Source organism: Notechis scutatus, chromosome 2 (genome assembly GCF_049901735.1).
Source record: "Notechis scutatus isolate UNSWTSFEM ecotype Mainland chromosome 2, rNotScu1.2, whole genome shotgun sequence".
Taxonomy (NCBI): domain Eukaryota; kingdom Metazoa; phylum Chordata; class Lepidosauria; order Squamata; family Elapidae; genus Notechis; species Notechis scutatus.
The window spans coordinates 30,113,843-30,129,816 of NC_142010.1; the positions used below are offsets into that span (position 1 = coordinate 30,113,843).

The following is a 15,974-nucleotide window of genomic DNA, read 5'->3' on the forward strand; positions in this document are numbered from 1 at the left end:
TGTCTAAATATTGCAGACTAGAGGAGAGATATTCTGGTGCTTCTTCGCGAGAGTCCCGCTTTCTCTTTATTTTTTAATTTCTTTGATTGGTTAATTTACAGCCTGTCTCCAAGTAGCATGCATGGTATAGGTAGTCCTTGGCTTACAGCCGTCCATTTAGTGACCGTTCAAGGTTACAGTGGCACTGAATAGGTAACCTCATATGGTCCGGAAGAGCCGGGCCGTTTGTGATGATAAACCTGATTGCAGGGGGGGTTTGCCGCGATGTAACACCAAGCGCCAAACTCAATCACTGTCATGGTGCCAGCCGCCGCCCTATAAGAGCGCGAGCTGGGTCCCAGAATCTGTTTGCTTAATAAAGAGCTGTTGTTCACTACTCAAGCCTCATCTCTCTATGGGACCCACCGACCACACTTAACAAGCGGCACTGAAAAAAGTAACTTATGATCGATTTTCACCCTTAATGCCTGTTGCAGGATCTTCATGGTCAGATCATCAAAATTCGGATGCTTGGCAACAGACATGTATTTATGTCGGTTGCAATATCCTGGTGTCAGGTGATCAACTTTTGCAACCTTCTGACCAAGAAAGTAATTCACTTAACAACTGTGTCACTAACTCAACCACTGCAGTGATTCATTTAACAACTGTGGCAAGAAAGGTTGTAAAATGGGGCAAAACTCACTGAATAACTGGCTTGCTTAACAATGGAAATGTTGGGCTCAGTTGTGGTCATGAGAAGAGAATTACTTGGACTCCCTCCTCCTGTTTTTTCCCCATAGCAACAATTATCTGAAGCAAATTTATTTATTTAATTCCTGTCTTTATTACTTTATGAGTAATGCAAGATGTCAAATATACTTTCTTTCTTAATTTATTTTTTTATTATTTCCAGCCTTTATTGTTTTTAGAAATAACTCAAGGAGATATCCTTGATTCATATCCAATCCATATTCATATCCAACACACATTCCTCCTCCAATTTTCACCACCACCACAGCCCTGTGAGGTGCATTTGGCTCAGAAAAAGTGACTGGTCCAGAGGTGGTCTTCAGCAGGTTATGACCAGTTCTGGAGAACTGGTAGCAGAAATTTTGAGTAGTTTGGAGAACCCGGCAAATACCACCTCTGACTGGCCCCGCTCCCATCTATTCTCTGCCTCCCAAGTCCCAGCTGATCAGCTGGGTCTTCTTTTGTTGCCCTGCACAGGAGAACGGAGCTGGAAAGCAGGTTAGTGGGATGGGGAGGGAATGGGATTTTGCAGTAACCTTCCCCCAGGAGTGGGGAGGGATTGGAGATTTTACAGTATTCTTCCCCAGGAGTGGAGAGGGAATGGAGATTTTACAGTATCCTTCCCCTGCCATACCCACCAAGCAGCCCACCAAGCCACGCCCACAGAACCGGTAGTAAAAAAAAAATTGAATCCCACCACTGGATTGGTACAAATTCATCCAGCTGCTTTTCATGCCTAAGGCGGAACTAGAACTTGGAATCTCCTGGTGATTGGCCCAACATCACCCAGGCATCTTTCATGATCAAGATGGGGCTACAACTCGCAGTCTCCTGGTTATTAGCCCAAAGTTAACCAGCTGTTTTTGTATCTAAAGTGGGACTAAAACTCAAAATCTTCTGGTGATTGGCCCAAAGTCAGCCAGATGGCTTTTGTGCCTTAAGGTGGGACTAGAATTCACAGTCTCCTGATAATTAGCCCAAAATCACCCAGCCACCTTTGATCCCTAAGGTGGGACTAGAACTCACAGCCTTCTGTTGATTGGCCCAAAGTCATCCAGCCAACTTTTTTGCCTAAGGTGACTAGAACTCAGTCTCCTCGTTTCTAGGCCGGCACCTTGACCAAACCAAAAGAGCCAAGAACATGGCCTAGTAAAGGACCTTCTTTCAAAGGCTTTTAAGCAGCCACAAGAGCCTCATCTGTGATTTGCCACTGCCATAATTTTTTAGCATATGTGCCCTATATTTGAGGGACATTGGGAGCAAATTTGGCTGATGGGGGTGCACATTTGGTGCAGTAAATATGGAGCAAGGAAGAGCAGTAATAATGTTACTTTCTATCTATAGGCACAAATTGGATATGCCCCAGAATACACCCCCAAACTTCTGATAACTCTCAACATGGTCTATCATTGTGATAAAGCTATCTGGAGACTCACAATTTCTTCATATAGGATATATGTGTATTGAGTTTGCACAAAAGTACATACTTTTATTATCCTATGGGACAACTGTTTATCATTTTATATATGGATAAGTTGTAATCTATTTTGAGAATCATGGCTAAATTATTGTGGAATGCCAGCATTCAGTTTTGGCATACCTCAATATCTTGGAAAGCATAATGAAGAGAAGAGGGGGAAAAAAGAATGTTTCCCCTTAATCTTTATGATAATTTATACGAATTTGAGACTAGTTCAAGTTGTTCTGAAAATTAAATTTATTCATGTATGCAATTGATATCTCACATTTCTGTTTTTTAAAGAATACCAGGGCAAGCATACCATTCAATTAAGATTAGAATGAAATTTTAAAGCGATTTATATATAATTACAAGGAAATAATTCAATTAAACCTTTCAGAGTATGTATAAAACTATACACGGCTTAAAATTCTCCAACAAGGTAAAGAACGTGTGACCCATAAACCACCTTTTCCTCATTAGAGCCCAGTGAACTTCTGCAACAACCTGGGATCATGGCACAAGTATATCATGACAAAATTCTGGCTTGTATTTTTTTTTATTGTGTTTATAAATAACTCAAGGGAGTAAACTTATCCAACCCACTTTCCTCCTCCTATTTTCCTTACAACAACAACCTTGTGAGGTGATTTAGGCCAAGAGAGAGTGACTGGCCCAAAGTCACCCAGCTGGTTTTCATGCTTGAGGTGGGACTTATGGTCTCCTGCTTTCTAGTCTGGTGACTTAACCATTAGAACAAACTGGCTTTTTCAAAATACTCTGAGCACATGGTAAATGCAATGGCCAAACTGCATTTTTGCAGCACTTCTGGGGTGATAGTACATCAACTGCCAGTTTAATTTGCCTATAACACTCTGAATTATAAAATGCAAATATTTTAATAATGCTACATATTGATAGCATCTTGCAAAAGATAAGAAAATGTTTCTTTGAATAATTCATAATGCTACCAGTACATTATTTGATAGGATAACAGGACCCATATAAAAGCTATCTACCCAATCAATTGAAGATTAAGATTCTTAAAAAAAACTTAAAAGTACATTCAAAATTGCTTGAAAGAGCTGAGAAAAAAAGTAATTATTGCAGAGATGGATTTAAGAGCTGCCATATCTCCACCAAATTAAACTCCAGTGAATAAGCTTGAAGGAAATGTTGTGCTTATAAAGTCCCAAACTATGTTTTCAAACTATGATATCTGGAAGATTGCTAACTTTTTAAGTGGACCTACCAAACTTTTAATTCCTATACTAAAATTGGTTGGTACTTCCCAAGGTACTAGAAGAATCTGATAAAATGAAAGATGTTTTCTATGGCATTTTGACTGTGAAACTTGCTTCCGAATGGGAATAGATTGGCCCCTTCTTGCCTACTTTCTTCTTTCTAAAGTTTTCAAGATTAGAGAATGCTTTAAATTGAAACCAACATTTGGCAGAAAGAAATAAAAAGCAAAAATAGCAACAGAACTCAGACTTTAGCCCCACAGTGCTTTACAGCAGTGATCCCCAACCTTTCTTATGCCGCGGCCCGGTATCCCCAACCTTTTTATGGCGCGGCCCGGTACCGGCATTAGCTGGGCGCCGCCATCTTTTTGATGAAAAAGTGCTTCCGGTGAGCTTTCTACCGGAAAAGCTCACCGGAAGCACTTTTTCATCAAAAAAAGATGGCGGCGCCCAGCAAACCAGCGGCCCGATAGGACTTGTTCCACGGACCGGTCCCGGTCCGCGGACCGGTGGTTGGGGACCCCTGCTTTACAGCACTCTCTGGGTGGTTTATAGTGTCAGCATATTGCCCTCGACAATCTGGGTCCTCGTTTTACCAATCTCAGAAGGATGGAAGGCAGAGTCACCCTTGATCTGGTCAGGATCAAACTCCAGGCTGTGGGTAGAGTTTGCCTGCAACACTGCATTCTAACCACTGTGCCAGCAGGGCCCATTTGTAAATAGTTATACACATGCATAAAATAGTTCCAAGAAGGACAATTAGACATAATATTGTTTCATGAAACAAAACATTCAGGTATAGTATTTAAATAAGTATTGATTTTTAATTTTTTTTAAAAACCAGTAGATTTAAGCAAACCAGAGTTTTTAATTTATGTAGATAGTATAGTGATAAATTCATTCAAAATCAAATCAAAAATTATTTGGAAGAACTGTTTCAAAACTAGCAGGGTCACCACACTTGTGTTCATTAAAGCAGCCCTTATGATCCCGAGGAAAAAGGATGCTGCTTTAAAAGTCAGCTTATTAATGCATCATCATCTTTTCTTCAGGTTCATGCTTGATTTGTAGCACTTCTTCCAAATCATTTTTTGAGCGTACAACAGCCAACATATCCAGAAGAAGGTCGCAAGTATGCCTGCTTTTCTTTTTCATCCTGAACTAAGTAATAGGGGATCTAGTCTAGATTGGACTTGTTTGGATTTCGAAGTGTTTTCCAAAAACTGGATATATTACCCAAAATTAGGTAAAAGTGGTTTTACTTTTGGATAGCAATTCACAAACTCATTACTCAACCACAACAAGGACATTTAAATTGACTAAAAGTGTTTTACCAATATTGGGTAAAAAGGATTTGCAGGTAGTCCTCGGCTTACAGCCATTCATTTAGTGACCGTTCAAAATTACATCACTGAAAAAAGAGACTTATGACCCTTTTTTACACCTATTACCATTGCACCATGATCACATGATCAAAATTCAAATGCTTGGCATATTTATGATGGTTGCAGTGTCCTGGGGTCATGTGATCGTCTTTTGTGGCCTTCTGACAAGCAAAGTCAATGAGGAAGCCAGATTCACTTAACAACTGTGTTATTTGTTAACTCAAAAATATTTGTCTGGTCTTTTAGAGTTGCCAGCAGAAAGGGAGTGGGGAAAGTACTGCATTCCATAACTTCCAGGTGGCTGAAGCTTCTGGTGCACAAGATTATTACTGGAGAGCATGATTGATGACTCTTGGCTATGAATCTGTCCCATTGGAGAATATACATCCAGGGAGTGGTGGAAGACCGGGGTCAAGGGTAAAATGAATGATGTGTCTCAGAGTCAGCTACACCCAGGTAGCACTAGCATGTTCACTCCTAATAAATCTTCTTTAAACTCTAAGAGATGCGGCTAGAGACTCATTATTTGAATGGGGTGGATGCCGGAGCCCTGACATTAGTAACTTAACGATTATAAAAATTCACTTGCCACCAGTGTGGCAAGAAAGGTCATAAAATGGGAAAAATTGGGAAAATGTCCCACTTAGCAACATAAATTTTGAGGTCATGTCATAAGTCAAGGACTACCTTATTGATATGTGGTTTTGGGTAATGAAGGAAAAAGTTTATGAAGTACTGCTCTACACTATATTTTTGGTAATGGCTGATTCTCTATTTTCGCCATTTATCAAGGCAGGATACATTTATTTCTATGGAATAGAAATCTGCTAAACAAATAATTCCCTCAACACTGTCCAACTATTTATTAAGCCTGCATTACTATTACTATTAATCTTCTCATCGTTCCTGTCACCCATCTCTTCCCATTTGTGACTGTGTGACTGTAACTTTGTTGCTTGTATCCTTACGATCTTTATTGACTGTTTCCTAGTATGATTTGATTGCTTATTTGTACCCTATGACTATCATTAAGTGTTGTACCTTACGATTCTTGACGAATGTATCTTTTCTTTTCTTTTCTTTTCTTTTTATATACACTTGGTGCATATGCACCAAGACAAATTCCTTGTGTGTCTAACCACACTTGGCCAATAAAGAATTCATTCATTCACTCATTCATTCATCATTCATTCAGTGTGAGGCCCAAAGAACAACACAGCTACGTTATCTGTCCCATAACTTTTTAAATGGGGACAGCTTAATATGAGATCTTATAGACTTCAACTTCATCAGGGGTAGCTCTTTCTAGATTTTCTATGTATAATGGCTTTTAAAGCCATATATCTGTGCTGATTCTTTGTGACACAAAGCTATGTTTCACCACTTCTAAAAAAAAATATACAACGGGGGTAAAAAAAAACAGCCAAGCCCCTTAATTTCTTTGTTTTTATGCTAAGTACCATTTGTGGCTTTTAATTTGCATTTTGCTGAATTTGATTTTTGTGTTTTCTTCATATTCCACAATTTCAAACATATATACAAGCTTGCCCCTCCAAACAACAACAAAAAAAAAAACTTGAGCAGATGCTTTTGGAATCAGTATGCCAAAGAAAGGATAGAAATGAACAAAGCAATAGAATGACACATACACATCTTTTGATTCAATAATTCCTTCCCAGGATCCAATGCTGTCTTTGTCTGTCCAAAGGAAAAACACCTGAAAAAACCTCAATTGGCCCATCCTTTCTAAAGGGCTCTCACCACAAGACAACTGTAACAATATGCCAGAAAAATATTTAACATCAATCGTTCAGTCAGATGAGAACAGGAGGGAGCAAAATATGTCAGGACAGGTAGAAGTTATACATTGAAACTGCTTTGAACCTCTATCTTAGGAACTAAAAAAAAAATGATTTCTGCTCCATATAGAAAAGCCACCATCCTATGGCATTGGGTGACAATTTGGCATGACTGTTAGCACAAAACCAGAATCATTTCCTTCTATCTGAAATACTATTGTTGTTGTCCAGTGGTGGGTTGATTGTGTGATTGAAAAAAAAAATTAAATGCCGTGTAGTTTTTTTTTTCTTAATGTCCAGATTTTTTCATGTAACTTCTATTTTCTTTAAGTCTCTCCAAGTTGAATCAGCAAAATGGAAGATGGACAACATGGACAGTCAGGTAGACATAGGGAAAAGGACTTTTTCAAGAAGGACAGACGCAGTGGTCCTTCTCCCTAGGGATCAGTAGACCCAAAGCATAAAAATAGGCATGATCTTACGTTGGGGAGAAATAGATCCCCAGAAAGATTCGAGGGTGGAAGGGCAGAAGGAGGGCATTTCATAAAATCAAAACAGCAGCATCTTCCATGCAATCAAAGTCCTGTCAGAGATGCAACGCATGGTGACAAAGAGGGGGTCTTTACTTGCAAGACTGGGGGTAGAACAATAGAATCAGAAGGGACCTTGGAGGTCTTCTAGTTCAACCCACTCCCCATGACAAGAAGATCCAGCGGAGCCTCCTCGCTGACGGACCGTAGATCGTGACTCTCTGCAGCCATGGTCCGTGCTCCTTCGTTGGAGAGCCCCGATTATTACGATTAGGGGCTGAAGCTGCCTTGGAGGGGCAGCGGAGTAAGGGGAAGCCGCAAGCCAGGTTGAGGGGAGCCGCATCTCCCCCCCTGGGCTTGGTCTTTTTCCCCCTGAAGACGACTGCAGTGGTGGTTTAAAATGGCCACCCTGAAGAGGACTCAGCTGGATTAAGATTTGTGCAGGAGGGAAGAAAGAGGTGGATAACATCTGAACCGGGACAACTGGGCAATACAACTAAACAAAAGTACCCCGGGATTAAGGTAACATGGAATTTTTAAAAAAAGAAAAGTGAGCGGTGAAATTACAAGGGACAGGGGGGAAAAAGGAAAATATTTTTGACAGCTAAGCGGGGCTTCGAACCGGGAAAGGAAGAAGCTGGAACTAAAGATTTAACTAAATTGGACTAAAATATTTTGGGAATAAACAAGCATAAAATAACGCTGAACTTAAGATTGTCAAAAAATAATAATAATCAAGTTTACAAATTGGAGACTGGACTGTGCTGGAATGTTGAGGTTCGAAAAACCCTAAATAAAAAAATAGGGGAAAAGGGTGAAGACTTTGTATAATGGAGAGTGCCACCTTTTGTCAAAAACTTGAGCTCAAACAAGGGAAAGCATCCTGTTTCTGAATGAACTTGTGTGGATATAATATTAAAGAAATATTGAAACAAAGTAAGAATCTTAGAAAGTGAAAGCAGAACTAGAATAAAGAAAAAAGCAAGAAAAGACTGACTGTGGGATTGATGGATGTTTTTGGTATAGACCCTGGGCTGGAACAATTGAGAACTTTAGAAAATTGAAAGAAGAAAGAAGGAAAGTATAAGTGTTTTTTGTGGACTTTAATGATTATAAAATATAAGAGTGTGTAATGATGATATCTCTTTGGAAATTAAAAATGGAACTTAAAAATATGAGAGAATTACTACAGGAAAGAGGCAAATCACTTTGCTCTGTGTTAGAAAAAATTTAAATGGCGATTGAAGAACAAGAAGAAAGAGCTTCAGAGGAAGAGGACGATTCAAGAGGAGGATTCAAGGAGAAGACATTTTAAATAGACAATTAACACAAAGAACACTACAAAGAAGTGGGGAAAGAAGGAAGGTTAAAAAGGTTAAAAAGTTGAGACTTAAGAAGGCAATCAAAAGGGGGAATACCTGTGAAGTCAGGAAAGGCAGAAAGACCCAGCAGAAAAGGGGAAAGGAAGATATTAAGAAAGAGAGGGATATAAACTGAAATGAGAAAAGATATGGGGGGAAAGAGGGGGAGGAGAAGCAGTAAGAAACAGGTGAATGAAATAAAGAAATACGGAAATAGTAAAATGTTGAAAAGAAATTGTTTTTTCAGAGATAAAAGGGGATTCTGCAGGGTGACAAGGGGTAATAAGAATATTTCTGCAATTAAAAATATTTAGAAAATAGGGTAATATAAATACTGATAACTTATTAAAAATCAAGGGGGGGAAATATGCTGCGGAATCCAAATGAAAAGATGTAATGATTATTATTGTAACTTCTTAAAAATAATGGTTTATTGGAAATCAAGATCAGGGAATAAAGGTATATTTTAATCATTGAGGTGTCACACTCAAAACAGTAAAAGGAGGAAACCTATACTTGTTTTTTTTTAGTGTTAAAATTTGTATTAATCTAGAATTCATAAAAAGAATGTGTAATGGAAAGGGAATATGGCAGACTAAAGAACCAACTAAATTAATAAGTTAATATAGACTATTAAAAGCAAGGAGAGACATTGGTAACTTTCTTTTATATTATTATTATTAGGCAAACACATATTGTTTATCTTTATTTTTAAAATAAATATTAAAGGATTATATTTGAAATAATTGAAATCAAACAAAAAGATGTTTCGATTGAGATTAATGAAAGAGGCTAGAATTAATGTGTTTGTTTCTCTCCTTACTGAACATTTGGAATGGAAAAGGTAATAATAGAATTAAGTATGCATATATGAATGTATAATTGCTGTCATATTTGTATGTAAAGGTGATGACCCGAAAATATGTTGTCCACTAAAAAGAGATTTTTGTTTTTAATGTGAAAAACTGAATAAAATTTGTTTTTTTAAAAAAAGAAGAAGATCCAATGTACCATTCCGGACTTCCTTGCCTTTTTGGGGGGATACAGGGGAAAGAAAATGAATTGCACTCCGTGCTTTACCACTGCAGAAGTAGAATTGCCTAAACTAGAATAACTTGCTTTTTTTTAGGAAGGGAGCAAGGATACACTAGAGCTGGGGTCGCCAACCTAATTTTAAATCCCGCGGACCAGAGATCCTGGGCAAATCCCCCAAAAAAGTCTGCAGGAAAATTCCCCACCCCGTTTTCCTACCGATCGATCATTCTTTATTTGGGAACACAGGATACCGTCTCCAACTCCAATCTGGGGGTGGGGAGAGAGAGAGAGAGAGACTGACTTTTGGCTTCACGCAAGGAAAGCAGCAGAAGTCTTTTTTCTTCTCTCCCCAACTCCACCAGAAATGAGTCTTTGTGAGACTTTTTGCGCTGGCACAGCCTTTTGGAGCAGGAGGCCTTGCAGGGTCCCAAAAATTCATTTCTGGTGGAGTTTGGGGGAGAGAAAGAAAGACTTTTGCTGCTTTCTTTGCATGCAGCCAAAAGCAGAAGAAAGAAGAGGAAAGAAACAGCCCGGTGGTCAGGTGAGGCGTGTGGGGTGAGTGGGGCAAGTTCCCCCCCTCCGCCCTTTCCCCCCTCCCCTCACTACCTGTTGTTCGCAATGCAAGCAACGCAAGCCTTGTGTTTCCGCACAGCCCGGATTAATTGCTTTGCAGGTGACATTTCTCTGCGGACCACCAAAATTTTCTTGCTGACCACCAGTGGTCCCCGGCCCACTGGTTGGCAACCACTGCACTAGAGGACATCGCTAGGGCTTGCTGCTTTAGAAGAGTGAGGAAAATCCTCAGGGACTCACACCCTGGTCAGCACTTCTTTATTCTCCTACCATCGGATAGGAGATAGAGGCATAGCCAGTCGCACCAATAGGCTGAAGAATAGTTTTTATCCGTGGGCTGTCAGACTCCAGGATGCGAAATAATCTCATAACAACAAAGTATGGTTGACTTGCAGGGCCCGTACAACGTGCCATATGTTCACATTGGTGCAATAGGATTGTGTGTTTGTTAGTAGGATTCACTGGGTATGCGATTTTTCTGTCTTTCACTGTGAGTTGCATTGAATTTGGGGAGGGAGGGTGCACTAAGGGAGGCTTAGCCAATCTCATTGCACACATTGAGTACACCGACAATAAAAGTTTGAATTGAATACAGGTCGCCCTACCCACTTAGGTTTTGGCCCCGCCCACCTCGCATCCTGGCCCCTCCCGCCGCCCTTTGATCCTTTCAAAGCCCGCGCAAGAGTTTCCGGGGCTTTTTGCAAAAGCGCCTTGCTCCGTCTCCCCGCCCAAAACACGCTTTCTTGCATTGCTTTCCTGACACGACGGCACCTGTTTCTGAAGCAACCGGACGGGAAACCATTTGCTAAACGGGCCGAATAAACGGGTGAGAAAGCAAGAGCCGGTCGTGCCGGGAGAAACGTCTGAGTGCATTGATCGAGCCTACCTTTTGCTGCGCTTTTAGCTCCTGGGCTGATGGCCAAGTAAAGGAGAACCCGGAGGCTTTGGGCCGAGGGTAACCGGAAGTCTCTGTTAATAACGAGCAAGAAAAGAGCTGCTGACGTAACGAGGGAAAAGTTTGTTCTGGGTTGCCTCTGCAGCTGCGGGACGGATCAAAGAGGCAAAACGTTTTGCAGCGCTGCCGAAGACTGGTGCCCCGGAAAACGCAGTGACGCAGCAGCTCCACGCTTTATATGGGACTCCCAGCCCCACCACAATTCAGAGGGTTTCGTTTCTGAACTGTAACCGGGTTTATTCGGCATTTCTGGGCTTCAAGTCATAGGCGGTTTTTTCTTCTTCAAAAGATCAGACGCTAAGGGGTGTAGCTTGAAATCCCTTTATAATGATTTATATCAATATGGGCCTTAAGTGTTTATGCATAAAGCAATGGGGATCATGTATGATTGAGCCCACGTGCATTGGTGCTTTTCTGAGTTTGACAGAAAACAAATTTTATCCGGTTTTTTTAAAAAAAAACACATCTCGCTCTCTATTTCACTCGTAGGTAAAATACCCCTCGGTTAAGTTGGCTTGGCTGTTTGAGAAGTTCTTTCTTAGGCGATATAATGTTGTTTTTTAAGGCAAGGCAAATCCAGTTTACTTCTGAAAGTTGGTTTTGCACAAAAGGTCTCTTTGTTTTAGGGAGATAGCTGTGTTTTTATTTTTCAAATAGCCTAAGAGGACAACCAAAGAACATTTATGACCACAGCAAGTCTATTTGGGGAACAAAAAAACAACAACCCTGAGTTAGGACACAGTCTGCTAAACACAATCTTCTCTGCAAGAATATTATGTTGATCCCTTAATAAAACCCAGTGACTGAAATCTTTAAACTGCAGATGCCAATGTTAAAGCCAATGAGGTTTATCTGAGATGTGATTATTGCTAATTGAAATCTGGAAAGCATATGAAACTCATATGCTTTTAGGACTTTGTGGCAGCACTCAAGAGTTCACTTGAATGGAGCTCATAAATCTTTCAGAAAATCATATCCATATTCAGGAAGTTGCTAATAACAGAAACTTCAAGATATGCTTTGTTGTAGGAAGAAGGACTTTAAGCATCTTTGGGTCTTTCATGTGACTAATCTGATTCTCTTTCTATCATAAGATATTCCTTGTTAAAAAAGCACATTAAAAAGCCATTTCCTTTTTAAAATGGTTTATCTAAAAGATTATGAATGCTTTGAAAGTTTGGTACCAAAAAACACAGTTATATTAAAACAATAAAAGGGTTACATCAGGGAACTTCAGATATAAAAAGTCTACAGTGAGAACATTTGCCCAATCAAGAATGGCATTATGGAAATTGCTTGAGGAATTTACATTAACAGTTATGTACTGAGGGGGAAGTTGTGTTCAAAAGCTCCATATGTTAGGGAAAGTTGTGAATGAAAACAGATGCAGATTTTTCACAGTTTTTTTTTTAACCAAATCATAGACTGGAATGTTTCTCTACTAGTATAGATTATCAAACAGAAAAAAAAATTGTATCAATTTTCACTTCTACCTGTTATTGTGAATTTTCCTCCCCAAATCAAACAATAATATATCAACCCTTCGGCTTTCTGTTATTACTGTCTCGAGATCCAAAGTAAAAAAACTGAAGTAAAACCAGAGAATATGAAAGCTGCCACGGATGCGGCTTTCTGCAAATCTTTTGCCCTTAGGCATTAGTCATCAGTCCATTAATCCATTTAGTGCAGTAATGTTAGTTGGCTCTCCTGGTAGCACTTCTGTAGGGTGTGAAATGAAGCTCTCTCGTGGCTGAGAGTGGTGTTTTTGGAATGCAGAAAGAGAAGAATTAGAATTAGAAGAACTTTATTGTCATTGTACAAGTACAACGAAACTGTGGATGCACCCCAGCAACTGTTCGCAATACAATAAAACCAAAGCACTTAAAAATGAAGATAAGAAAAATAGAGTACCCACGTCTCCATTTTCAATTAGAGAGTACAGTATCTACGAATATACACAAAATATGCATCCAACACTGACTGTAACGCTTAGCCGAGTATAATACACAATAGATGGATTGTACTGTAATATGTGGTCATACATCTGAATGGGGTATTGAGATTTCACATCTTTCTACATCTTCATAAGATAGTGACTTTGTGTTTATTTGCAGTTCGGATGGCCCAGGGAAAGAAACTATTTGTTAGTCTGGTGGTATGGGATTTTATTGACATAATTACCAGGGTGTGAGGGGTCTTCTATGATGGCCTTGATTCTGCTTTGGCAGCGGGACCAGGCTAAGGTTTCCAGGGAGGGCAGAGGGCAACCAATGATCTTTTGAACTGTGTTTATCACCCTCTGTACAGTTTTCCTGTCCTCAACTGTGGAGCCTGCATACCACACACCCAGACAATATGTCAGAGTGCTCTCCACAGAGGCTTTATAGAAAGCCAGCAACAGCTTCTTATCCAGATTGTTCTTCCTGAGAACCCACAGGAAGTGCAGCTGCTGCTGAGCCTTCTTCACTATGGCCTTGGTATTAGGGGACCAGGAGATATCAGCTGAACTGAAAAGAAAAGCTATGAAAGCCATAAAAATATTAAAAGATATCGATGATGTTCATAGTTACTGATCGTTCAGTGAACATTGGTTCATTCTGGACTCCAAGATGGGAGATTTTCATTGTATTGGGGCAAAAGTCTCTTGACCATTTATAGATAGGACTTGACATATATCCACAATTGAGCCCAAAATTTCTGTTGCTAAGTGAGACTCTTGTTAAGTGAGTTTTGTCCCATTTTACAACTTCTCCTGCCACAGTTGTTAAGTGAATCACTACAGTAGTCAAGTTAGTAAAACAGTTGTTAAGTGACTCTAGCTTCCCCATTGACTTTGCTTATCAAAAGGTCTCAAAAGGGCATCACAAGACCTTGGGACGCTGCAACTGTCATAAATATGCACCAGTTGGCAAGCATCCGAGTTTCGATAACACGATGTTGCAACGGTCATAAGTATGGAAAAAAGGTCACAAGTCACTTGTTTCAAAGCTTGCTGCAACTTCAAACGGTCACTAAATGTGTCAGCATTCCAAGTAACGAACTCCAACCCAAAAGACTCCAAGACAAACATCTCAAAATTCCATTTTATTAGAGTCGTATTGGCACATCTGGGAAAACCGGAATCGCTCAGATTCGGGTTTTCCCTTGGTAATTGAAAATCAAAACCCCATCCCCTGCACCCATCAGTCCATCACATGGTCCAATCACCATCTGCCCCAACTGGAGACATTCCTCTAAGCACTCCTTTTCCAGGTGCAGGATGACATGTCCTTGACCTGAGAATAAGAACATTGTTATAACTAACTACTTCCACTCTATGAGATTTCCCCCCTACCAATTTCCCAAGCACTGAAATGTGATAGTGTGGAAGCTTCTGAGGCTAATATGGCTTCCAAAACTGACAAAACTAGTTGTACTTTCTAATAATACCACTAAAAATATCCAGCATGAATTAGTTTCTAAGTTTTTTTTTAAAAAAAACAATAGGTCCAATTTCAAGTCCTGCATTTTTGAAAAGCACCAGGATTCTTAGTATTTTATTTTAGAAAAAGAATGTGAACACATTTATAAAATGAGTGCAAAAACAATGGTCCAAACATTAAACAACAGTAACTCTAACAGAGAGCCAATTTAATGTAGTGGTTAGAAACTGGGAGATTGTGAAGTCCAGTCCCATTTTGGGCACAAAATCAGCAGGTGACCTTGGTTAGTCCCATTCTCTCAGCCCTATGACGAAGTCCAGAGCAAACCACTTGTGAAAAATTTGCCAGGAAAATTGCAAGAGTCAAAAACTGACTTGAAGGCAGACACCCACAGGTATGCAACTTCATAACAAGTATTAAGAAAATGAAAAAGTCAAGTTTGAGGTAGGGCTTAGCCAAAGTATGAGTATAATTAATTTATGTATCTATTTGTAAATCTGTATTTGGCCCAGAAATATTTTGCCCTCCTTTATGAAAGTACTCTTAAGATTATCACTTTTGTGGAAACAAAATTGTTGGTAAAAGAAATGGCTTCAAATCCATTTGAACATTTGGTATCGGACGTGGAAGAAAAAGCCTTGCAGGGTTTACCACAAGTTCTTTTTTTCCAATAATTTTTCTCCACATTTTCAGTCCAGGGAGGTCCACCCTTAGCAACTTTTAAAGACCTGTGGACTTCATCTCCCAGAATTCCCCAGCCAGCCATTCTGGAGTTGATGTTTACAGATCTTAAAGGGGTGCAGCAGTTGCCAAAGGGGTGGATACCCCTGCTTCAGACCAACTGAAGACTGAAGACTCCACCTTTTCCACTGCTATTTTGAAGAAGAATAGATGCTACAAGGAGTCATAAGGCAACTGAGTTCAGTATGTCTGGATAGAGCTTGAAGCAGTGTGCAGCAGCTGCCAAAAAAGCCAACACAGTTCTAGGCTGCATACGGTTGCAGGAACTGGGTATGTCTAGTTTAATGAAAGGAAGGACTAGGGGTGATTTGATAGCAGTGTTCCAGTATCTCAGGGGCTGCCACAAAGAAGAGGGAGTCACACTAATCTCCAAAGCACCTGTAGGCAGGACAAGAAGCAATGGATGGAAACTTATCAAGGAGAGAAACAATTAAAATCAAATTAAAATTAATTAAAATCAAGGAGAAATTTCCTGAGTTCAAACAATTAATCAGTGGAAGAACTTTCCTCCAGAAGTTGTAAATGCTCCAACACTGGAAGTTTTTAAAAAGATGTTGGATAACCATTTGTCTGAAGTGGTGTAGGGTTTCCTGCCTAGGCAGGGGGTTATTCTATTCTAAGTCCAGGAAGATTCTGGAACCAGTCAGTGCCTATGATTCAGTAACTAGTAAACAGCAATCAAAAACATCCCTTGATGTCTTCCCAGAGGGTCAAGCTATCAAAGGGTGGCTAAGCCCT

General features: G+C 39.8%; 1 protein-coding gene across 2 annotated transcripts in view; it reads right to left on the reverse strand.

Annotated features, from left to right (window-relative positions):
- The window catches only part of FHIT (fragile histidine triad diadenosine triphosphatase), a 964,256-nt gene extending 951,647 nt beyond the window's left edge, over nt 1–12,609 (reverse strand). For both annotated transcript variants that reach the window (XM_087954523.1, XM_087954522.1), the window contains exon 1: nt 11,005–12,609. The gene's annotated coding sequence lies outside the window, so the exon portion shown is untranslated. The remainder of the gene's footprint in view (nt 1–11,004) is intronic.
- Between the last annotated feature and the right edge of the window lie 3,365 nt (nt 12,610–15,974).